Raw genomic sequence first — 19,721 nt, forward strand, 5'->3', positions numbered from 1 at the left:
AGACAGCAATACTTACTTTATGTTAGAGTTACTTTAGGGACAGACTTTAATAATGAAACTACAACACAACCCAGCGTGTGGCCCCCAGTAAACTTCTGTTTCCTTCTCTGTTCTCTTAACTCAAAGGCTCTATTAATCCAATGAGGGGTTAATAATGGGGGCACCAAGGGTCAGAAAATTTTAACGAGAGGGACACTAACCTATCGCTTGCACAGCTTCACAAAATCAACAAAAGGGTCCCAATCATTCCCTGACTGAAAAATACTAATAAGAGACCATTACAAATGACCCAACAATATTGTCAGAGAAGGCAATGAAAACTTGTAAATGCCAATCCAGCAATCCTAGTTTTAGACTCTTCTAAGTCTTGACAGAGCACTGAAATTTTAGTGAACGTCACCACTTCAAGCCCCATTGTAACTCTCCTCTTCCTTCCACACAACACATGGGAATACCTCCCAAGTGTCCTTGCATTATCATAGGGCATTAGAGATAAATTCATTTTTCAATTAACAAAAGACAAAGAGGCCCTCTTGGACATTCAGAGACAGACTGTTTAAAGCACACTGGCTAGTTTCAATTCTCTCATCTTGTAGTAAGACGACTCGGCAGGATGTCCTTGCAATGGTCGTGTCCAGCTAATGGTGTGGGAAACCATCATACACACATCATCGTACATCCTCCTCTGGTCTGCAGACGCAGTTTTGTCCATCTCATGAACAGTTCTGAGCTTACAATTACATGGAATGATGAGAGCCCTCTGGTGGCTAAATTCACTCTTCCGTTTTTCTTAGATTAAATTCCCTTATGTTGTGAAAGTCCTATGAGTTATTCTCATTAGCAACTTGCTGCATGAACATCATTGTTTCTCCACCTGTGTCCCTTCCCCCTCTGATAAACAGATGATGAGGTATTTTATTTTCAATCTATTTGATGCTCTCACTCAGCAAATATCTGGGCAGATATTTAATCCTTCTGAAAAGATAAAACACGTTTTAAAAAATTAATTTTCAGACATTTGTCTAACATATCTATTGAGCATCTATGCTATAAGAGATACAAGGAAATTTAAAATATAATCTCTAACTGCAAGGAGCTTACTGAACAGTACAGAAAATAATAACATTCAAGACTCTGGCTTAGTTGGTCCATGGCATGTGGGATCTTATTTCCTGGACCAGGAAATCAAACCCATGTCCTCTGCATTACAAGGTGGATTCTTAAACCACTGGACCACCAGGGAAGCTCCTGAACATTTTTATCTTCTTAGGCCTAATGGAGAAGAGGGCAACAGAGGATAAGATGGTTGGATAGCATCACCCACTCAATGGACATGTGTGTGAGCACCGGAGATGGTGAAGGACTGGGAAGTCTGGCTTGCTGCAGTCCATGGGGTCACAAAGTATCAGATTTGATTGAGCCACTGGACAACAGCAAAGTTAAGTTTGGCCTCAGGTCAAACAACAGGGAGGGAACACAGCCCTGCCCATCAACAGAAAATCCAATTAAAGATTTACTGAGCATGGCCCCACCCATCAGAATAAGACCCAGTTTACCCTTGTCAGTCTCTCTCAACAGGAAGTTTCCATAAGCTCTTATCCTTATCCATCAGAGGGCAGAGAGAATGAAAACCACAATCATAGAAAACTAATTGAACTGATCACGTGGACTACAACCTTGTCTAACTCAATGAAGCTATGAGCCATTCCATGTAAGGCCACCCAAGACCGACAGTCACGGTAAAGAGTTCTGACAAAACGTGGTCCACTGGAGAAGGGAATGGCAAACCACTTCAGTATTCTTGCCTTAAGAAGCCCATGAACAGTGTGAAAAGGCAAAAAGATGGGACACTGAAAGATGAACTCCCCAGGTCGGTAGGTACCCAATATGCTACTGGATATCAGTGGAGAAATAATTCCAGAAAGAATGAAGAGATGGAGCCAAAGCAAAAACAACACCCAGTTGTGGATGTGACTGGTGATGGAAGTAAAGTCAGATGCTGTAAAGAACAATATTGCATCAGTTTAGTTCAGTCGCTCAGTCGTGTCCGACTCTTTGCGACCCCATGGATCGCAGCACGCCAGGCCTCCCTGTCCATCACCAACTCCTGGAGTTCACTCAGACTCACATCCATCGAGTCAGTGATGCCATCCAGCCGTCTCATCCTCTGTCGTCCCCTTCTCCTCATGCCCCCAATCCCTCCCAGCATTAGAGTCTTTTCCAATAAGTCAACTCATCACATGAGGTGGCCGAAGTACTGGAGTTTCAGCTTTAGCGTCACTCCTTCCAAAGAAATCCCAGGGCTGATCTCCTTCAGAATGGACAATATTGCATAGGAACATGGAATGTTAGGTCCATGAATCAAGGTAAATTGGAAGTGGTCAAACAGGAGATGGCAAGAGTGAAGATCAACATCTTAGCAATCAGTGAACTAATATGGACCGGAATGGATGAATTTAACTCAGATTACCATTATATCTACTACTGTGGGCAAGAAACCCTTAGAAGAAATGGAGTAGCCATCATGGTCAACAAAAGAGTCCGAAATGCAGTACTTGGGTGCAATCTCAAAGATGACAGAATGATCTCTGTTTGTTTCCAAGTCAAACCATTCAACATTATAGTAATCCAAGTCTATGCCCCGACCAGTAATGCTGAAGAAGCTGAAGTTGAACAATTCTATGAAGACCTACAAGACCTTCTAGAACTAACACCCAAAAAAGATGTCCTTTTCATTATAGCGGACTGGAATGCAAAAGTGAGAAGTCAAGAGATACCTGGAATAACAGGCAAATTTCGCCTTGGAGTGAAGAATGAAGCAGGGCAAAGGCTAACAGAGTTTTGCCAAGAGAACGCACTAGTCATAGCAAACACCCTCTTCCAACACAAGAGAAGACTCTACACATGGACATCACCAGATGGTCAACACCAAAATCAGATTGATTATATTCGTTGCAGCCAAAGATGGAGAAGCTCTATACAGTCAGCAAAAACAAGACCGGAGCTGACAGTGGCTAAGATCATGAATTCCTTATTGCCAAATTCAGACTTAAATCGAAGAAAGTAGGGAAAACCACTAGACCATTCAGGTATGACCTAAATCAAATCCCTTATAATTATACAGTGGAAGTGACAAGCAGATTCAAGGGATTAGATCTGATAGACACAGTGCCTGAAGAACTATGGATGGAGGTTTATGACATTGTACAGGAGGCAGTGATCAAGACCATCCCCAAGAAAAAGAAAGGCAAAATGGCTGTCTGAGGAGGCCTTACAAATAGCTGAGAAAAGAGAAGTGAAAGGCAAAGGAGAAAGGGAAAGATATACCCATTTGAATGCAGAGTTCCAAAGAAGAGCAAGGAGATATAAGAAAGCTTTCCTCAGTGATCAATGCAAAGAAATAGAGGAAAACAATAGAATGGGAAAGACTAGAGATCTCTTCAAGAAAATTAGAGATACCAAGGGAACATTTCATGCAAAGATGGGCTCGATAAAGGACAGAGACTGTATGGACCGAACAGAAGCAGAAGATATCAAGAAGAGGTGGCAGGAATACACAGAAGAGCTATACAAAAAAGATCTTCATGACCCAGATAACCGTGATGATGTGATCACTCACCTAGAGCCAGACATTCTGGAATGTGAAGTCAAGTGGGCCTTAGGAAGCATCACTACAAAAAAAGCTAGTGGAGGTGATGGAATTCCAGTTGAGCTATTTCAAATCCTAAAAGCTGATGCTGTGAAAGTGATGCACTCAATATGCCAGCAAATTTGGAAAACTCAGCAGTGGCCACAGGACTGGAAAAGGTCAGTTTTCATTCCAATCCCAAAGAAAGTCAATGCCAAAGAATGTTCAAACTACCGCACAATTGCACCCATCTCACACGCTAGCTAAGTAATGCTCAAAATTCTCCAAGTCAGGCTTCAACAGTATGTGAACTGTGAACTTCCAGATGTTAAAGCTGGATTTAGAAAAGGCAGAGAAACTAGAGGTCAAATTGCCAACATCCACTGAACCATAGAAAAAGCAAGAGAGTTCCAGAAAAACATCTATTTCAGCTTTATTGAGTATGCCAAAGCCTTTGACTGTGTGGATCACAACAAACTGTGGAAAATTCTTCAAGAGATGGAATTATGAGACCACGTGACCTGCCTCCTGAGAAATCTGTATGCAGATTTAGTTAGAACTGGACATGGAACAACAGACTGGTTCCAAATAGGGAAAGGAGTATGTCAAGGCTGTATATTGTCACCCTGCTTATTTAACTTATATGCAGAGTATATCATGTGAAATGCCAGCTGGATGAAGCACAAACTGGAATCAAGCTTGCTGGGAGAAATATCAATAACCTCAGATATGTAAATGACACCACCCTTATGGCAGAAAGTGAAGAGGAACTAAAAAGCCTCTTGATGAAAATGAAAGGGGAGAGTGAAAAAGTTGGCTTAAAACTCAACATTCAGAAAACAAAGATCATGGCATCTGGTCCCATCACTTCATGGGAAATAGATGGGGAAACATTGGAAACAGTGACAGACTTTATTTTGGGGGCTCCAAAATCACTGCAGATGGTGACTGCAGCCATGAAATTAAAAGACGCTTACTCCTTGGAAGAAAAGTTATGACCTACCTAGACAGCATATTGAAAAGCAGAGACATTACATTGTCAACAAAGGTCTGTCTAGTCAAGGCTATGGTTTTTCCAGTGGTTGTGTATGGATGTGAGAGTTGGACTATAAGGAATGCTAGTGCCGAAGAATTGATGCTTTTGAGTTGTGGTGTTGGAGGAGACTCTTGAGAGTCCCTTGGACTGCAAGGAGAAACAACCAGTCCATCCTAAAGGAGATCAGTCCTGGGTGTTCATTGGAAGGACTGATGCTGAAACTGAAGCTCCAGTCCTTTGGCGAAGAACTGCCTCATTAGAAAAGACCCTGATGCTGGGAAAGATTGAAAGCAGGAAGAGAAGGGGACAACAGAGGATGAGATGGTTGGATGGCATCACCGTCTCAATGGTCATGAGTTTGAATAAGCTTCAGGAGTTGGTGATGGACAGGGAGGCCTGGCATGTTGCAGCCCATGGGGTCGCAAAGAGTCAAACACAACTGAGTAACTAAACTGAACTAACAGAAAATAATACCCTTTAGTTTTTTAAATTGTGATTTTTCCATAAAACGTAATCGTCTTATCAAATACACATATTTTCCTCTACGAGATATACTCTTCGGTGCTCTTTTTCTGCTCACTTGGGTACTGCAGCAGGAATCTGAGCGCCATCCTGGACCCTTCCTTCTTCCACTCGCCTTTCCAATTACTCACCATGTCCTGCCAATTCTACTTCTCTTTGTTTCTGTTGACACCAGCCTAGCTCAGGGCACCATGATTTCAGGTTATTCTAATATATATTTTTTAATATTTTAATTATTTTTGAGTGATTAAATCATGCACATATTATAAAGTTCAAAAGGTACAATGAGAATACATAAAAAGTAGGTCTCTTTCATACCCTTAGTTCCCTAACTACCCAGTTTCCCTCTATGAAAGCAAGCTACAATCCCAATCTCTTCCACGTGCTTCTAGAGATACTATGTTCATGTATGAGCATATATATATTTTTTTGCATATACATATTTTTTCACAAGTAGTGACATTGTGTTCTGCACTTTGCTTTCACATCTTCCACACATTTTGGAGAAAATCTTAACTATGTGTAAAGAGGGCTGCCTCGTTCTTTTTTAAGAGATTAATAGAATTCTCCTATATGTGTACTGCCATAATTTATGTAATCAGTTCCCTATTGATGGAAATTCAGATGGTTTCCAATCTTTTGCTATTATAAGTTGATGCAGCAGTAAAGATCTTCATACAGACATCATTTTGCATGTGTGCCAGAATATATTTAGGCAAAATTCCTAGAAGTGGAAGTGTTGAATTGAATGAAATGTTTTTTTTTTTAAACTACTGAGTTATTGCCAAATTACTCTTCAAAGACATTTTACCAGTGTCTACACTCACTGACAAGACATAAAACTCTGTTTCCCCAAATTCTCAACAATATAGTGGGTTATACAATCTTATGGGTAGAAACAGCATCTCAATATAGTTTTAATTGACATTATCTTTATTTTGAGTGAGGTTGAGAGTCTTTTTATGTTTAAGATGTATTTTAGTTTGTGTAATATATATGTATTTCTATGAACAGACTTTTGTATCTTTTCCCCATTTTTCTGTTTTGAGAGTTTTTTGCCTTACTGAAGTGTAGGCACTTACAGCAGGCAGCTTCAAGCGTGACCCCAGATGACCCCCAACTCCTGATATTCACATCCTTGTGTAATCTTCTCTCGTGTCTTACCAGGGTTGGTCTCAGGGAACCAATACAATATGGCAGGAGTGATGGTATGTCATTTCAAGATCAGCTTGTAAAAGAGGTTGTAATTCTCTCTTGGTGGTCCACTCTTTCAAGTTCCTTACTCTGGCAGAAACCAGCTGCCCTCTCAGCCAACTGCTGATGGAGAAGGCCAGTGTTGAGGAGCCCAGGCCTCCAGCAGGCAGCCAATGCGGAACCGGGGTTTCCTGACAGGAGTCACATGAATGACCTTAGAGGTGGGTCCTCTAGGCCCAGCTGAGCGTTTCGATGACGCTGTGGCCCCACCGACAGCTTGCCTGCAGTCTCATCATGAGAAACACTGATCCAGACACCCAGCCTAGCTGCTCTCAGATTCCAGATCCTTAGGAACTGAGAGATAATAAATGTTTGTTCTAAGCTGTTAAGTTTTGAAGTAATTTATTACATATCAATCAATAACAATATAGAATTCCAATTTTAAGAAATCAGTCTTTTCCTTTGAGTCTAACTCTTTGTATGAGTTTCAAGTACTTCTCTCCATGTGTTGAGTGTCTACTGGCCTTCTTTGTGTTTTTTCTTTCTTTTCTTTCTTTCCATGTAGAATTTTAAAAACTCACTGTGTAAACATAGTGAAATTTACCAATTTAGGGGAATGCTTCTATACTCAGAGAACAGTGAAAATGAGACTATTAAAAACATTCCAAATTTAATTTCCCTCCTTTTCTAAGAATAAAGGGATGGGCCATTTGCATCAACCCCCTGATAAAAATTTATAAAATAATTTTCCTAAAAGTTTGTAAAAATTTCCAGTCTCCTTAAAAGCATCAAAGGAATGATAAGATAATGAGGAATTACCAGATCAAGTTCTAAGAGAATCTAAAAACCCAGAAAGGCAAGAAAAACAACCAAAGCCTTTTGCCCTGAGGACATATATGGGGGACTTGTGTTACTGTTTTGAAGACTTGACAAAGTAAAAGAGACAAGTCAAAGCTCAGGGTCCACCCAGGTTGAAAGACCAATGTTAGATACCACCTCTGTTAATCTAGAATCCCAAAGGGAGAACCCACCACAGGATAAAGGTAAACCAGAAGTAAAACTACCTACTTCTCACTCCCAACTTCCAAAAAAACAAACAAACAAAAAAAAACCACCAATAACTAAGAGTCCAAAGACAGAGATGTCTTAATAGAGCAAAGAAAGAAAACAGACACACACACACACATAATCTCTCCTCCAATAGTTCTACCCAGAGACCACCCCCCTGAGAATTTACAGTGTGAATTCAAATCCTAGAAGTAGTTCAGAGAACTTCAAGGCATTACTTTAGTTTGAACTGGTTACAGATAAGTGTTGTTGTTGTTCAGTCGCTAAGTCATGTCCTACTTTGTGACCCCATGAACTGCAGCATGCCAAGCTCCTCTGTCCTCACTATTTCCCAGAATTTAGTAGTAGTGCCATAAATGTCTGGCGAGGTAAAGACAAGACTGTCTGGAGAAGGGCTCCCTTACTCAACTCACAGGAATCACCAAAAACTATGTCTAATGGACACGGATCACTGAGAAGTCAATGACAATCAAGTCACGAGAAAAGTTACAATGAGAAAGAAACAGCAGCAAAATAAAAGTACTACACTGTATAAACAGACCCTGAAAGACTTCAGATCCTGGAATAATCAGAGGCAAGTTATGAAATACCTATGTTTAAAAAAATAAAGATAAAATCTACAATATATAGAAACTTGAAAAAATGACCTAGCAGATTTGAAAAAGAACCAGGTGGGACATCTAGAAATGGAAACTACAAAAACATAAATGAAAAACTCAATTGATGAGGACTTCCCTGGTGGTCCAATGGTTGGGAATCCACCTTCCAGTGCAGGGGACACGGGTTTGATCCCTGGTCCGGGGAACGAAGACCCCGCATGCCCTTGGGGCAAGTAGACTCATTTGCTGCTACTGAGCCTGGACACCTCACCTAGAGAGCCCGTGTGCTGCAAACTACACAGAGCCCAGGCCCCAGGGAGCTTGCATGCCACAATCAGAGAGAGCCACATGCCGCAAGTAGGACCCAAGGTAGTCAAAATGCTTGTTAAAAAATTAAAAAACAGAAAAGCACTACCCCGCCCCCTGGTCGCCCTTTGCCTCCCCCCATGCTGGGCTGCACCACTAAAGGCAAATCAACATAAGGGGCCTCGAGGTGACAGGTTCCTCGGGGACAAACATGGCCAGGCCTGGGGCAGTCGCCACACTGATCTCTAAGCCTGTCACCCACCTCCGTCCGAGTCTGCTGACATGGAGGTCAGAGGGCAAGCTTCCTGTTTTTGCTCTGCTTTTCCTGCACCTGCTGCTTTTACCACCAGTGCACTCCGTCCCCACCCCTACCCACCCCCTACCACTGATTATCACTTGGCTGCTGGCTTTCTGGTACAATCAGCATTTCTGTTCCAAGGATTACAGGTAAACTGCTACCCAAGGTTGCTATGTTTACTCACTTTTACTGCTTTCTCTGTGAGGTCGTGTTGATGGCTTTTTCCCTATTCAGGAACTTAAATGAAGTCCTCTGGTTGTTTTACGGGGGAAGCTATTCAGCAAAGCACCATGCAACAGCCCAACTCCTCTTCTTCCTACCATATTCTCTATGCTCTACAGAGAACTCATTTTCTCTAACGGCCTCCAGCCCCTAGTAGGACTAATAGTTCACCAGAGATCTCTGGCCATGAGTCAGAGGCAAAATCCTCATGTCCCCGTGCTGGTAACTAGATGCTAATGTCGTGAGTGGAGAAAGTCAGGGTTATAGTCTTTTCCCTTTAAATGCAGGGGACTTTCTGCATAAAAGGTTCCCGGAACCCCAGTGGCCATATGTAAACTAACCCAATGGTCCTGGGTTTAGACAGTCAAAAGATATAGATCAGCCATCAAGTTCTCTCAAACTTTTATAGCCTCAGAATCCTAACATGTTAATCTAAGAGCAGAGCTGTAAGGACTCTGTGATTAGCTGCCCAAACTCCTACCCCCTGAGGTGGCGTTGATAAATGCAGGGTTTTTGTTGTTTTTTTTTTTTAACCATGCTTTTCAATCATTTCTTTTCAAAGATGATATTTTCCATTGCATTTATTCCTTAGTCCATACCTTTCAGTGACAGGGATACAGGAAATCTGTGAGGATATGTACAGATTTGTGGTTCATTGCAAGGGAAGATGTGATTTTGAATCAACCGGAACACACGCTCACTAGACTCAAATCCATTCAGAAAAATGGTCAAGGAAGCATCTTCCCTGGAGACCCTCACAGTAGCGGACACTTGTTTTCTAAACGGTTCCAGGCAGGCAGAGATTGCTGTTTGATCTTTGAGTGTGACTGAAAGCGTGTCCTTAAACCTAAGTTTAAGCCCTACAAATTCCCAGGAAACAGTCCCTCTTTATGACTTCCTAAATGTTCTGACTCAATTTTTTTTTTTTTTGCTAATAATCTCATCTTCACACAGACTTACACATTACTTCTATTTTTTAAGAATAGAGGTAACTTTGTTCATTGGAATGGCAGCATGAAGATAGATACCGAGAATTCTAATAGCTTTTGGAGAGAGACCAAGGTCAAACATAGGAGCCTGAAGGAAAGTGAAACCAGAGAAATAATTACAATAATAGTTATGCTTATACAGTTTGCCAAAGTTTACAAAGCACTTTTACATATATGATCTATAATAATCTACAATCAACTTGGAGGCAAATAACAGACAGGATTCCTGACTAATCGCAGTGGAAATTAGTCAGACTCTTCACTAGACTATGCCAACACTGAGATTCTGCCACCATCGCAGCCATTCTCTGGAGCTGACCTCTAAAAGCACCCAAGTCTTTGTATCCCTCCCTCCAGACTCAGAGTTCCAGGTGGGCCCATCTGATCAGCTGACCCGGTGCCTCAGCTGCTAGAGAGATAAGAAAGCCAGTCTTGACTTCCTTTGCTCTCACCTCTTGGTGTTCAGTACTGAGTGTATCAGTTCCTACTGCTGCATAATAAATTATCACAGACTTAGCAGTGTGAAATGACACAAACTGATTATCTCACAGTTTCTGTGGGCTGGGGATTCTGGCATCGCCTTAGCTGGACTTTCCATTCAGGGTCTCATAAGGCTATAATCAAGGTGGCAGCCAGCTGCATTCTTATCTGGAGAGTCATCTGGGAAAGAATCTGTTTCCAAGCCCCCACAGGTAGCACAATTCAGTGTGTGTGTGAGGCACACACTAGCACAATTGCAGCTGTGTGTCTGGGGCCCCTGATTTCTTGCTAGCTGTCTGCTGGGAGCCATTCTCAGCTCTTAGAGGCAGCACTCAAGTTCTTGCCGTGTCCACAGGTCCATCCATCATGGGAAGTTCACAGTCAGACTGCTTGCTTCTTCAGGACCATCAGGGTATCTCACATATTTTCCTTCAGGGAGGCCTCAGCTCTCTTTTAAGAGTTCACTGGCTTAGGTTAAGTCCACCCAGGAAAATCTCCCTTTGCATTAACAACTCTGCTTAAAGCACTGTGGTGATCTGAATGGGAAGCAAGTTCGAAAGGGAGGTAATATATACATATGTATGGCTGATTCATTTCGCTCTATGGTTGAAACTAACACAACATCGTAAAGCATCTGTGTGTGCTAAGTCACTGCAGTCATGTCTGACTCTGCAAGCTCATGCTCTGTAGCCCTCCAGGCTCTTCTGTCCATGGGATTCTCTGGGCAAGAATACTAGAGTGGGTTGCCATGCCCTCCTCCAGGGGATCTTCCCCACCCAGGGATTGAACCCCAGTCTCCTCTAGTTCCTGTGTTGCAGGCGAATTCTTTACAGTTGAGCTACTGGGAAAGCCAAAGCAACTACACTACAACAAAAATTAATTTAAAAAATAAAAATACTTTTTAAAGGAAGATAAAAAGAAAAAAAAGAAACAACTTGGGGACAGGGAGAGAGATCCTTCATACTGGTTAGTATGAGAGCTAAAGTCTACATTCTTACTGTAGCTTTTAAAAAGTGTTTACTCATCACAAAGAGTGATTATTTTCTAATTGAAAAGAATAAAGCTGAAATAGAACTTAAAAAAAAAAAACTTCACAGGAGTAAAACCTCATCATATTCACAGATGTCACCCACACTCAAGGAGAGAGGGTTACACAGGGTACGTATATCAGGGGTGGGAAATTCTGGGTGCAACTCTGCATTCTGCTTATCATACTTAGCAAAAAATGACAAGAACCCTCCCACTTCACCTTATTGGAGAAGCAGGTCAGGCGTAACATTTCTAATTTTACAGAGGGGAAAAATAAGACTCTGAGAAGTCAGGGGACTTGGCTATAGCCACAGAGTTAATACACAGAGGGTGCAGGTTCGACCCCTGGGTTGGGAAGGTCCCCTGGAGGAGGAAATGGCAACCCACTCTGGTATTCTTTGCCCAAAAAATCCCATGGACCGAGTAGCCTGGTGGGCTAGGGTCCAAAGTGTGGCAAAGAGTCGGACACGACTGAACGACTTAAACATAAGCACCGAGTTCAGAAGCAGCTAAACAGGAACATGCCATCCAAACTTTTGACAGTGCTTTTTTCAAAGACAAATGGAAAAATCAGTAGCAAATGTAAACATTCATGAAAATAAATGATTTGACCATTGATGCCACAAGTTCTGATGGAAATAAGAAATGAAAACTAAAGATGGAGACTTATGACTAATGAGCCCACGCCTGCTAAAGGGAGGCTGTTCTTCAGCCTCGGGAAACAATGCCAACAAAGAACATGAGCTGTCCGTTTGATGTTAGAGAGAATGACATGCATCTGTGACATAACTACTATTTTTATAAGCAGCAATTGAGAGCAGGTTTCAAAGGTGAGTATTCAAGGAGACAAAGGGCTCCAGAAAAGACCACGCAGGCACTAGAGAGATCACTGCTAAAGCCCTGTAGTTTCTCCAGCTCTCCTCCTCTGTGTGTTTTTTGCTTCCTGTTCACCTCTTGACAGTTCAGAGACCACCCTGCCCTCCTTGGGCAGGATTCTCAAAGAGAAATTGGGCTTATGTCAAGCTAACCAGGTTGTTCCCTTCATCACCATAGTGAAAGGTTACCAAAGAAGCTTTTGAAAGGCAGGATTTAGAAAGATAAAAGAGTTAAGGTCCTCAAAACTTTAGTGTGATACTCTACAAATAACAAAATTTTGTTGTCTAAGGATATATAAGTAGAAGTTTAATAGGTCTTTGAATTAATGTCTGTGAATGAAAAAAACACCTAAATGTATAAAAGAGAGCAGTTTTTAAAAATATATTCAAATGTGTCTGAACACATAATAACATATTTAAGGAGATCAAACAAGCCAACCCTAAAGGAAATGAACCCTGAATATTCATTGGAAGGACTGCTGCTGAAGCTGAAGCTCTAGTACTTTGGCCACCTGATGCGAAGAACTGACTAATTGGAAAAGACCCTGATGCTGGGAAAGACTGAAGGCAGGAGGAGAAGGGGACGACAGAGGATGAGATGGTTGGATGGCATCACTGACTCAATGGACATGAGTTTGAGCAAGCTCTGGGAGATGGTGAAGGACAGGGAAGCCTGGTGTGCTGCAGTCTATGGGGTCACAAAAGAGTCCAACACGACTTAGCAGCTAAACAACAACAAAATAACAATTCACATGTATACCACATGCAATGAGTAACAATAAAGTTACCAGAAAACCTCTGTGCTAATTTAGAGCCTGCCGCCATCCTGTTGGTGATTTAATTTATTGGATACATCCAATTTTGGATATCACCAATCCAGTATTGAATATCACCATCCTATTGGAGATATGATTTAACTTATAGAGGCCTCAATTTTCTACTGTGTAAAAATAAGTGAGAAAATGTGATTTCTGAAAGCCCTTCCACCTTAAAGTCTCAGTAATTCTTCAATTGACTAGATAGTAAGCAATAGTCAATATTTGGGGAAGTCCATCTTTAGATGGAAGGATGTTACTTCACTTTGATCATGGGTGACCATGAATTTAGTTACATTTTGAATTACATTCAACTAAGAACATTATCCAGCCCCTGTTTATCATTTGGGGATATTTGCCTACTGTAGAACAACTTAGCATAGCTATATATCTAGCCATCTAGAATCCCCTACTGTAGAACAACTTAGCATAGCTATATATCTAGCAATCTAGAATCCCCTACGAAAACCCACACCATAAATATAAAGACAACATAGTGACCAGGTTTCACAGAGCAGAAGAAAGGAGTAGCTGAGTTAGCAGAGATTTGCAGGAGGAGAAAAAAAATAGAAACAGCACACAGCTTTCACAAATTGACATTATCCATATGGATCACCATTAATTATAATAATCGTCTCCTTTACAACAAGTATACTGTTTGACCCTACGCCCATGTTTTCTTTCTTTCTGTTTTTAGCATTTCTTTTCTCCTTTATTTTTACCTTTAGGCTGTTAATTAACTGCAGCGAAAGATTAAAGGTCTCCATCACACGATCTTTTTGGCCTGTTGCTGCTCTCTGCTATCTTTAAAGACTCCCAGCACTTTTACAGGAGAAGGGAACGGCAACCCACTCCAGTGCTCTTGCCTGGAGAATCCCAGGGGCGGGGGAGCCTGGTGGGCTGCCGTCTATGGGGTCGCACAGAGTCGGACACGACTGAAGCGACTTAGCAGCAGCACTTTTACGAACAGCAGTCTGTTTCAGCAAAACCAACAAGATAGCCAAATCTCTTCTCTTAACCCCTCGTGTTCAATTTTAATTGCAGAACAAAGCACAGGAATGCGAGACCAGAGTCCAGACTCTGAAACACAGTGGAATAGCTGGGACTTGTGCCCATTGTGTTTTCCAATCTATGCAAGAGGAAAGCATATTCTTGCTAGGACCTTCTTAAAAGTCAACTGTATTCTCTTTAAAAGAGATACGGAAACGTTTTTTAGGAAAAAAAATTCCATTTTGTTGCCACTTCTGCTTGACATATTCCATCAACCAACTCAGACTGAACAGTCTTTTTCATTGAGGTAACTTCCTCACTTAACAAATGGTATTTCAACTTTACCTATAATTCAAATTTCAATGATTCCCTACTTGTCTACTGTCTTACCCTACTCTCTTTACAGCCAAAAGGAAAGGAAAAGGAAAGTGAAGTCATTCAGTCATGTCTGGCTCTTTGCGACCCCATGGACTGTAGCCTACCAGGCTTCTCTATCCATGGGATTCTCCAGGCAAGAATACTGGAGTGGGTTGCCATTTCCTTCTCCAGGGTATCTTCCCAACCCAGGGGTCAAACCCAGGTCTCCTGCATTGCAGGCAGATGCTTTACCCTCTGAGCCACCAGGGAAGCCTTTACAGCCAAAAATTACCTATGAATTGCTTTGCTCAGTGGGCATGGTGCTTTTACTACCCAACCTGTGGTCAAGTCACGGCTAAGCCCTCTCCCGTCTTGGTGAAATTCCCTCTTCCTTGGTTCCTGAGCCTTCTCCTTCTCGTCTGTCCTTTCTACCACTCCAACTACTCCTCTTCTGTCTTTTGGAGGCTTTCTTCCTCTGCCTGACCCCAAAATGTAGGCACTCTTCACAGCTCCATTCCATGGCCCTTTGCTCCTCTCATTCTTTATACTTTTCAGGATTACATTCAAACTCACCACCCACTCAGTGACTGCCTCTATATCTATATCTCCAACAAAGACCTGAAATATCTGCTAGAAAGCATGAGTAAGATGTTCCTCAGATACCTCATACTCACCTGGGCTGTCTTAGTGTGCTCAGGCCGCCATAACAAAACACCACAGAATGGGTGGCATAAGCAACAGGAATTTGTTTCTCACAGTTCTGCAGGCTGGAAAGTCTAAGATCCAAGTGCCACCTGCTTGAGTTCCTAGTAAGGGCCCTCTTCCTGGCTGGTTCAGTTCAGTTCAGGTCAGTTGCTCAGTCGCATCCGACTCTTTGCGACCCCATGGACTGCAGCACGCCAGGCCTCCCTGTCCATCACCAACTGCTGGAGCTTACTCAAACTCATGTCCATCGAGTCGGGGATGCCATCCAAGCATCTCATCCTCTGTCATCCCCTTCTCCTCCCACCTTCAATCTTTCCCAGCATCAGGGTCTTGTCCAATGAGTCAGTTCTTTGCATCAGGGGGCCAAATTATTGGAGCTTCAGCATCAGTCCTTCCAATGAGTATTCAGGGTTCATTTCCTTTAGGATTGACTGGTTTGATCTCCTTGCAGTCCAAGGGACTCTCAAAAGTCTTCTCCAACACCACAGTTCAAAAGCATCAATTCTTTGGTGCTCAGCTTTCTTTATGGTCCAACTCTCACATCCATATATGGTGCCGTACTTCTTGCTTTGAGCTCTCATGGCCTTAACTTGGTGCGTGTGTGTGTGTGTGTGTGTGTGTTTAGAGAAAGAGAGAGAGAGATTTCTGTGTCTCCCTTTTCTTTTAAGAGCACTGATCTCATCACAGCCTCTTGACCTCATGTAACCCTAATCGCATCCCATAGGTCCCATCTCTAAATACCATCACATTGGGGATGATAGCGTCAACATGTGAATTTGGAGGGGACACAGACCTTCTGTTTGTAACAGCAGCCAAAACCAAACGCCTCACCCTCGCACTTACATAGCTGCGCCTCGGAGGTCATCTCATTGAGGACAGCACCACCCCGTCAGCTGCCTGATCGGGTAACCGGAAAGCCACCTTCTAGGTTTCCCACGTGTTTTCTCATCTGCAAAATAAGGATACGAACAGTATATGAGATTAAGTAAGTTAATACATGTAAAATGCTAATATAACGTAGGACACAGAGTAAGCTATTGGTAATATCACCTCTCACATTTTCCCTGCAATTTCTTCTTTTTATTAAACCCACAAAAAAGCTTTAGATCTTACCTTCTGTAATGTCCTTGGACTTGCAAACTTTCCCCAGCTCTGTCTCTAGCACCTTGACTTTGGGCAGTTAACTGCACACATAGTAAGCTGGAATTGCCTCCTAACTTGATTTTCTGCGTTCTCTCAGCTATCTGTCTAATCTTTTCAGTACACAGTTATGAGAGTAATCTTTTCAAATTGTAGTTATCATCATCACAGTTCTCTGGTCAAGTCTTCAGTGGCTCCTCATGCTTTCGAAGTTCAAATTCCTTAGTGTTGCCTAAGGTTCCCTTACTGGTGTAGCCCCTGCTTAACTCTCTAGCCGCTGTTGGGAGACTGTCCACCAGGGGCAATAAGTGTCTCTCCCCTCTTGCTGAGGGTGCCAGACTGCAAGAGCCTCCCATCTCCTGACCCGGAGCAGTCCCTGGAGCTGGTCACATAAGGTACCCACAGTGTGACTACTGTGTCACTGCTCACTCCCTTGATGGTTGACTGCTTCCATAAACAGTGCTGTGTCCTTGGCTTTGACTTTCTCAGCCGCCATGCAAACCCACTGAATGGGTAGCATCCATCTAGGTTATCATATCAGCCGAGTGGGACACGGAGGGGAAGGAAAACCAGTGTAAATAGGCTGATGGGAGAAGGCAATGGCACCCCACTCCAGTACTTTTGCCTGGAAAATCCCATGGATGGAGGAGCCTGGTAGGCTGCAGTCCGTGGGGTCACTAAGAGTCAGACACAACTGAGCGACTTCACTTTCACTTTCCACTTTCATGCATTGGAGAAGAAAATGGCAACCCACTCCAGTGTTCTTGCCTGGAGAATCCCAGGGATGGAGAAGCCTGGTGGGCTGCAGTCCATGGGGTCGCACAGAGTCGGACACGACTGAAGCGACTTAGCAGCCGCAGCAGCCCGTGATGTTTGCTAAACCATTGAGAGTGAAGTCCTTTGCCTCTCACCTGGGAGTTGTGTGTCACCTGCCAGCATCCATGAAATGGTACCCGGCTAACTTAGTAGCCTGCAAATAGGGGGAAATTCCATACCCTTCACTTTCTGACAGTCCCACCTTCTTCTCTTTCTTGTTCTGTCTCTTCTCCTATGCTCCAATGTACTGAATTAGTTTCTGCCCCTATGATTTAAAAGATGCTTGTCTCTCTACTCCAAATCTTCTTTCCTTTGTTTTCAACCAGCTAATGGCACCACTTCCTCCAGGAAGCCTTCCAGACTTCTAGTGAGGTTTTGAACCCTTTCTCTCTTCTCCCACAGAGCCCTGTGCATGTCTCTACAGAGCTCTTGATGTATTGCACTGCGGCTTATTTCACTCGCACAGCTTCTCTACTGGACAGAAAGCTTCTTGAGGGTAAGGGCCATGTTTTGTCTTCATATGCCTTGTTGTCTTGAGACTTTGTATCCTGCTATACCTGGCCTGTAAATGTTCAATAAATGGTAAATGCCTGAATGCATGACTGGACCTTAGTAGGTTGGACTCATTCTGAAAAGTGAGCTTAGAAACAAATTACTCTCTATGTCCCTCTTTGTCCTCCACATATTTTTTCCTCTTTTTAACCTTCCCATCTCCTTTTTTCTATTCTAAGCTACACCCTGTTCTGTGTGCTTAGCGAGACGCAAATAGACTTAAGCGGGGCAGAAAAGTATGACTGGAAAGCCATGAGGTGGATTCCATGCACCAGATGGGAAAACTAACCTCACCTTATATAATCAGGGCCTAAAGAGAGACAGACTTCCTTCCCTCTCTCCAATTTCCCGAGAGATTGCAAAAATGGATTAAGTAGCAGGGATGAAGTAGTGTTTCTATTTTTTAATATTTTTAAATCAATCTCCCCCCAGCCCCCTCCACACACACAACACACCCCTTGTGATAACAGGGAATGGGCCACGGTGAAAACAAAGCAACACTGCCAGGCTTCAGACAAATTTGCTGCTACCACGTGGAAAACTCAACTTTAAATGAGCCCCCTTTGCTGCAGACAGTCCCCAGGCAGCACACCATAAACCTAGATGGTACATCCTGACGTGTACTACATAAATACGTGAGCCGATGAATACTGTTCATGGCATAAATGACCAACCCCATGGACACGAGACTGTAGAAATAAACATTTTCATAGAGAAACGAATAATATTTTCCTTCCAAGGAAAAGTCTATGTCCTCCCCTACTTGCCTTAATTACCATCCTGATTCTGACCATACTTATAAGTGTATTCATAATAAATGGCTAGGACTTCATCCTAGTGCGCTCCGTCACTGAGTCAATTATTAAGCTACTCTCTCTCCGTGAAATACACCCTTCCCTCCTTGGCCCTGTGATTCTGGCCCTGCTCTGCAAACTCCGTCTCTGCTTTACCGTTCCTTGCATGTTTACCTCTTCTGTGAGGGCTTAATAGAGAAGAGAGGGACTTGCTCCTTGTTTGTTCACCATTGTGGTCAATGTCCCCCAGCCTCACTTCTTGTGATTCAAAAGAACCTAGCTCTCCCATAAACGGCAAAGAGCCCATCCCCACCCCTGGGGCAGCATCTTCACCGCCTGCTTTCCTGTTGGCTTCCGCGGGCTGCCAGCACTCACGGCTCCGCGCTCCTCCCGGTCATGTCATCATGCTCGCCTCTTCCCTTTCTCCTCTCCCTTTTCCAGCCCTCTGTGAGATCACAGCACTGTCCGTTTATAGGGCAATTGCTAAAATAGCAACTGAGGTGAGACCAAAAATGAGCAGCCAAGAAATAAATATTTGTGCTTGTGTGCTTAAAAATAACCGATCTGGAATGACACAATAGGAAGAATCCAGATAAAACAACGCTTGCCCTGCTATGAAATCTCAAGTGGCTTTACTGCTCGATGCATTTTTTTTTCTGATGGTAGCACAAATATTTAAAAACGAAAATAATCTCATGCATTCCTTAATCTTTCTTCTCTCCAAAACACATTAAGGAATTTAAAAGATTTCATTTAGTGTCCAGCATTAGTTTTTCCATTTAAAAGAGGGATAAACTGAGGGGCTGGCAGTTTTAGTGTAAATCTTGTCATTTTCAGCTCAGCCAAAAACTTAAAGCTCCATTATATTTCTTAAAGGGATGACACAGAATTGGTGGGGTATGTAAAAAAAAAAAGGAAAGAGAAAAGCAGAAGCAGTGACCACCACTGATGCCACCCCCACGACTGCTGCCCCAGTTGCTTGTCAGGTGGGTCACCACCTTGCTCTGTCCCCCCACCCCACCCCTACAACCCTCTGTGTTCTAGAAGGACATGGAACACTGGTGACCTGTCTTCTCAGTGCTGAGCAGTGGCCTGGTTGCTGTCCCCAGAGTTGTCTGAAAAACCTATCCTAGCGCTCTTGTCAATGTTTCATGGGTAAATGACTTGAATAAGGATGTCAATAACATACTGCTGCTGCTGCTGCTGCGTCGCTTCAGTCATGTCCGACTCTGTGCGACCCCAGAGACGGCAGCTCACCAGGCTCCCCCGTCCCTGGGATTCTCCAGGCAAGAACACTGGAGTGGGT

The 19,721-nt window shown here is 43.0% G+C and overlaps 1 long non-coding RNA gene across 1 annotated transcript in view; it reads right to left on the minus strand.

The window, feature by feature from the left end:
- Nucleotides 1-18,873, minus strand: part of LOC133236702 (uncharacterized) — a 50,699-nt gene extending 31,826 nt beyond the window's left edge. Inside the window, exons 1-2 of the long non-coding RNA XR_009732991.1 lie at nucleotides 18,791-18,873; nucleotides 15,957-16,062 (exon numbers count right to left, since the gene is read on the minus strand). This is a non-coding gene — a long non-coding RNA (uncharacterized LOC133236702). The remainder of the gene's footprint in view (nucleotides 1-15,956; nucleotides 16,063-18,790) is intronic.
- Nucleotides 18,874-19,721: the final 848 nt, after the last annotated feature.

The sequence above is a fragment of the Bos javanicus genome, chromosome 23 (genome assembly GCF_032452875.1).
Source record: "Bos javanicus breed banteng chromosome 23, ARS-OSU_banteng_1.0, whole genome shotgun sequence".
In the NCBI taxonomy this organism is placed as follows: domain Eukaryota; kingdom Metazoa; phylum Chordata; class Mammalia; order Artiodactyla; family Bovidae; genus Bos; species Bos javanicus.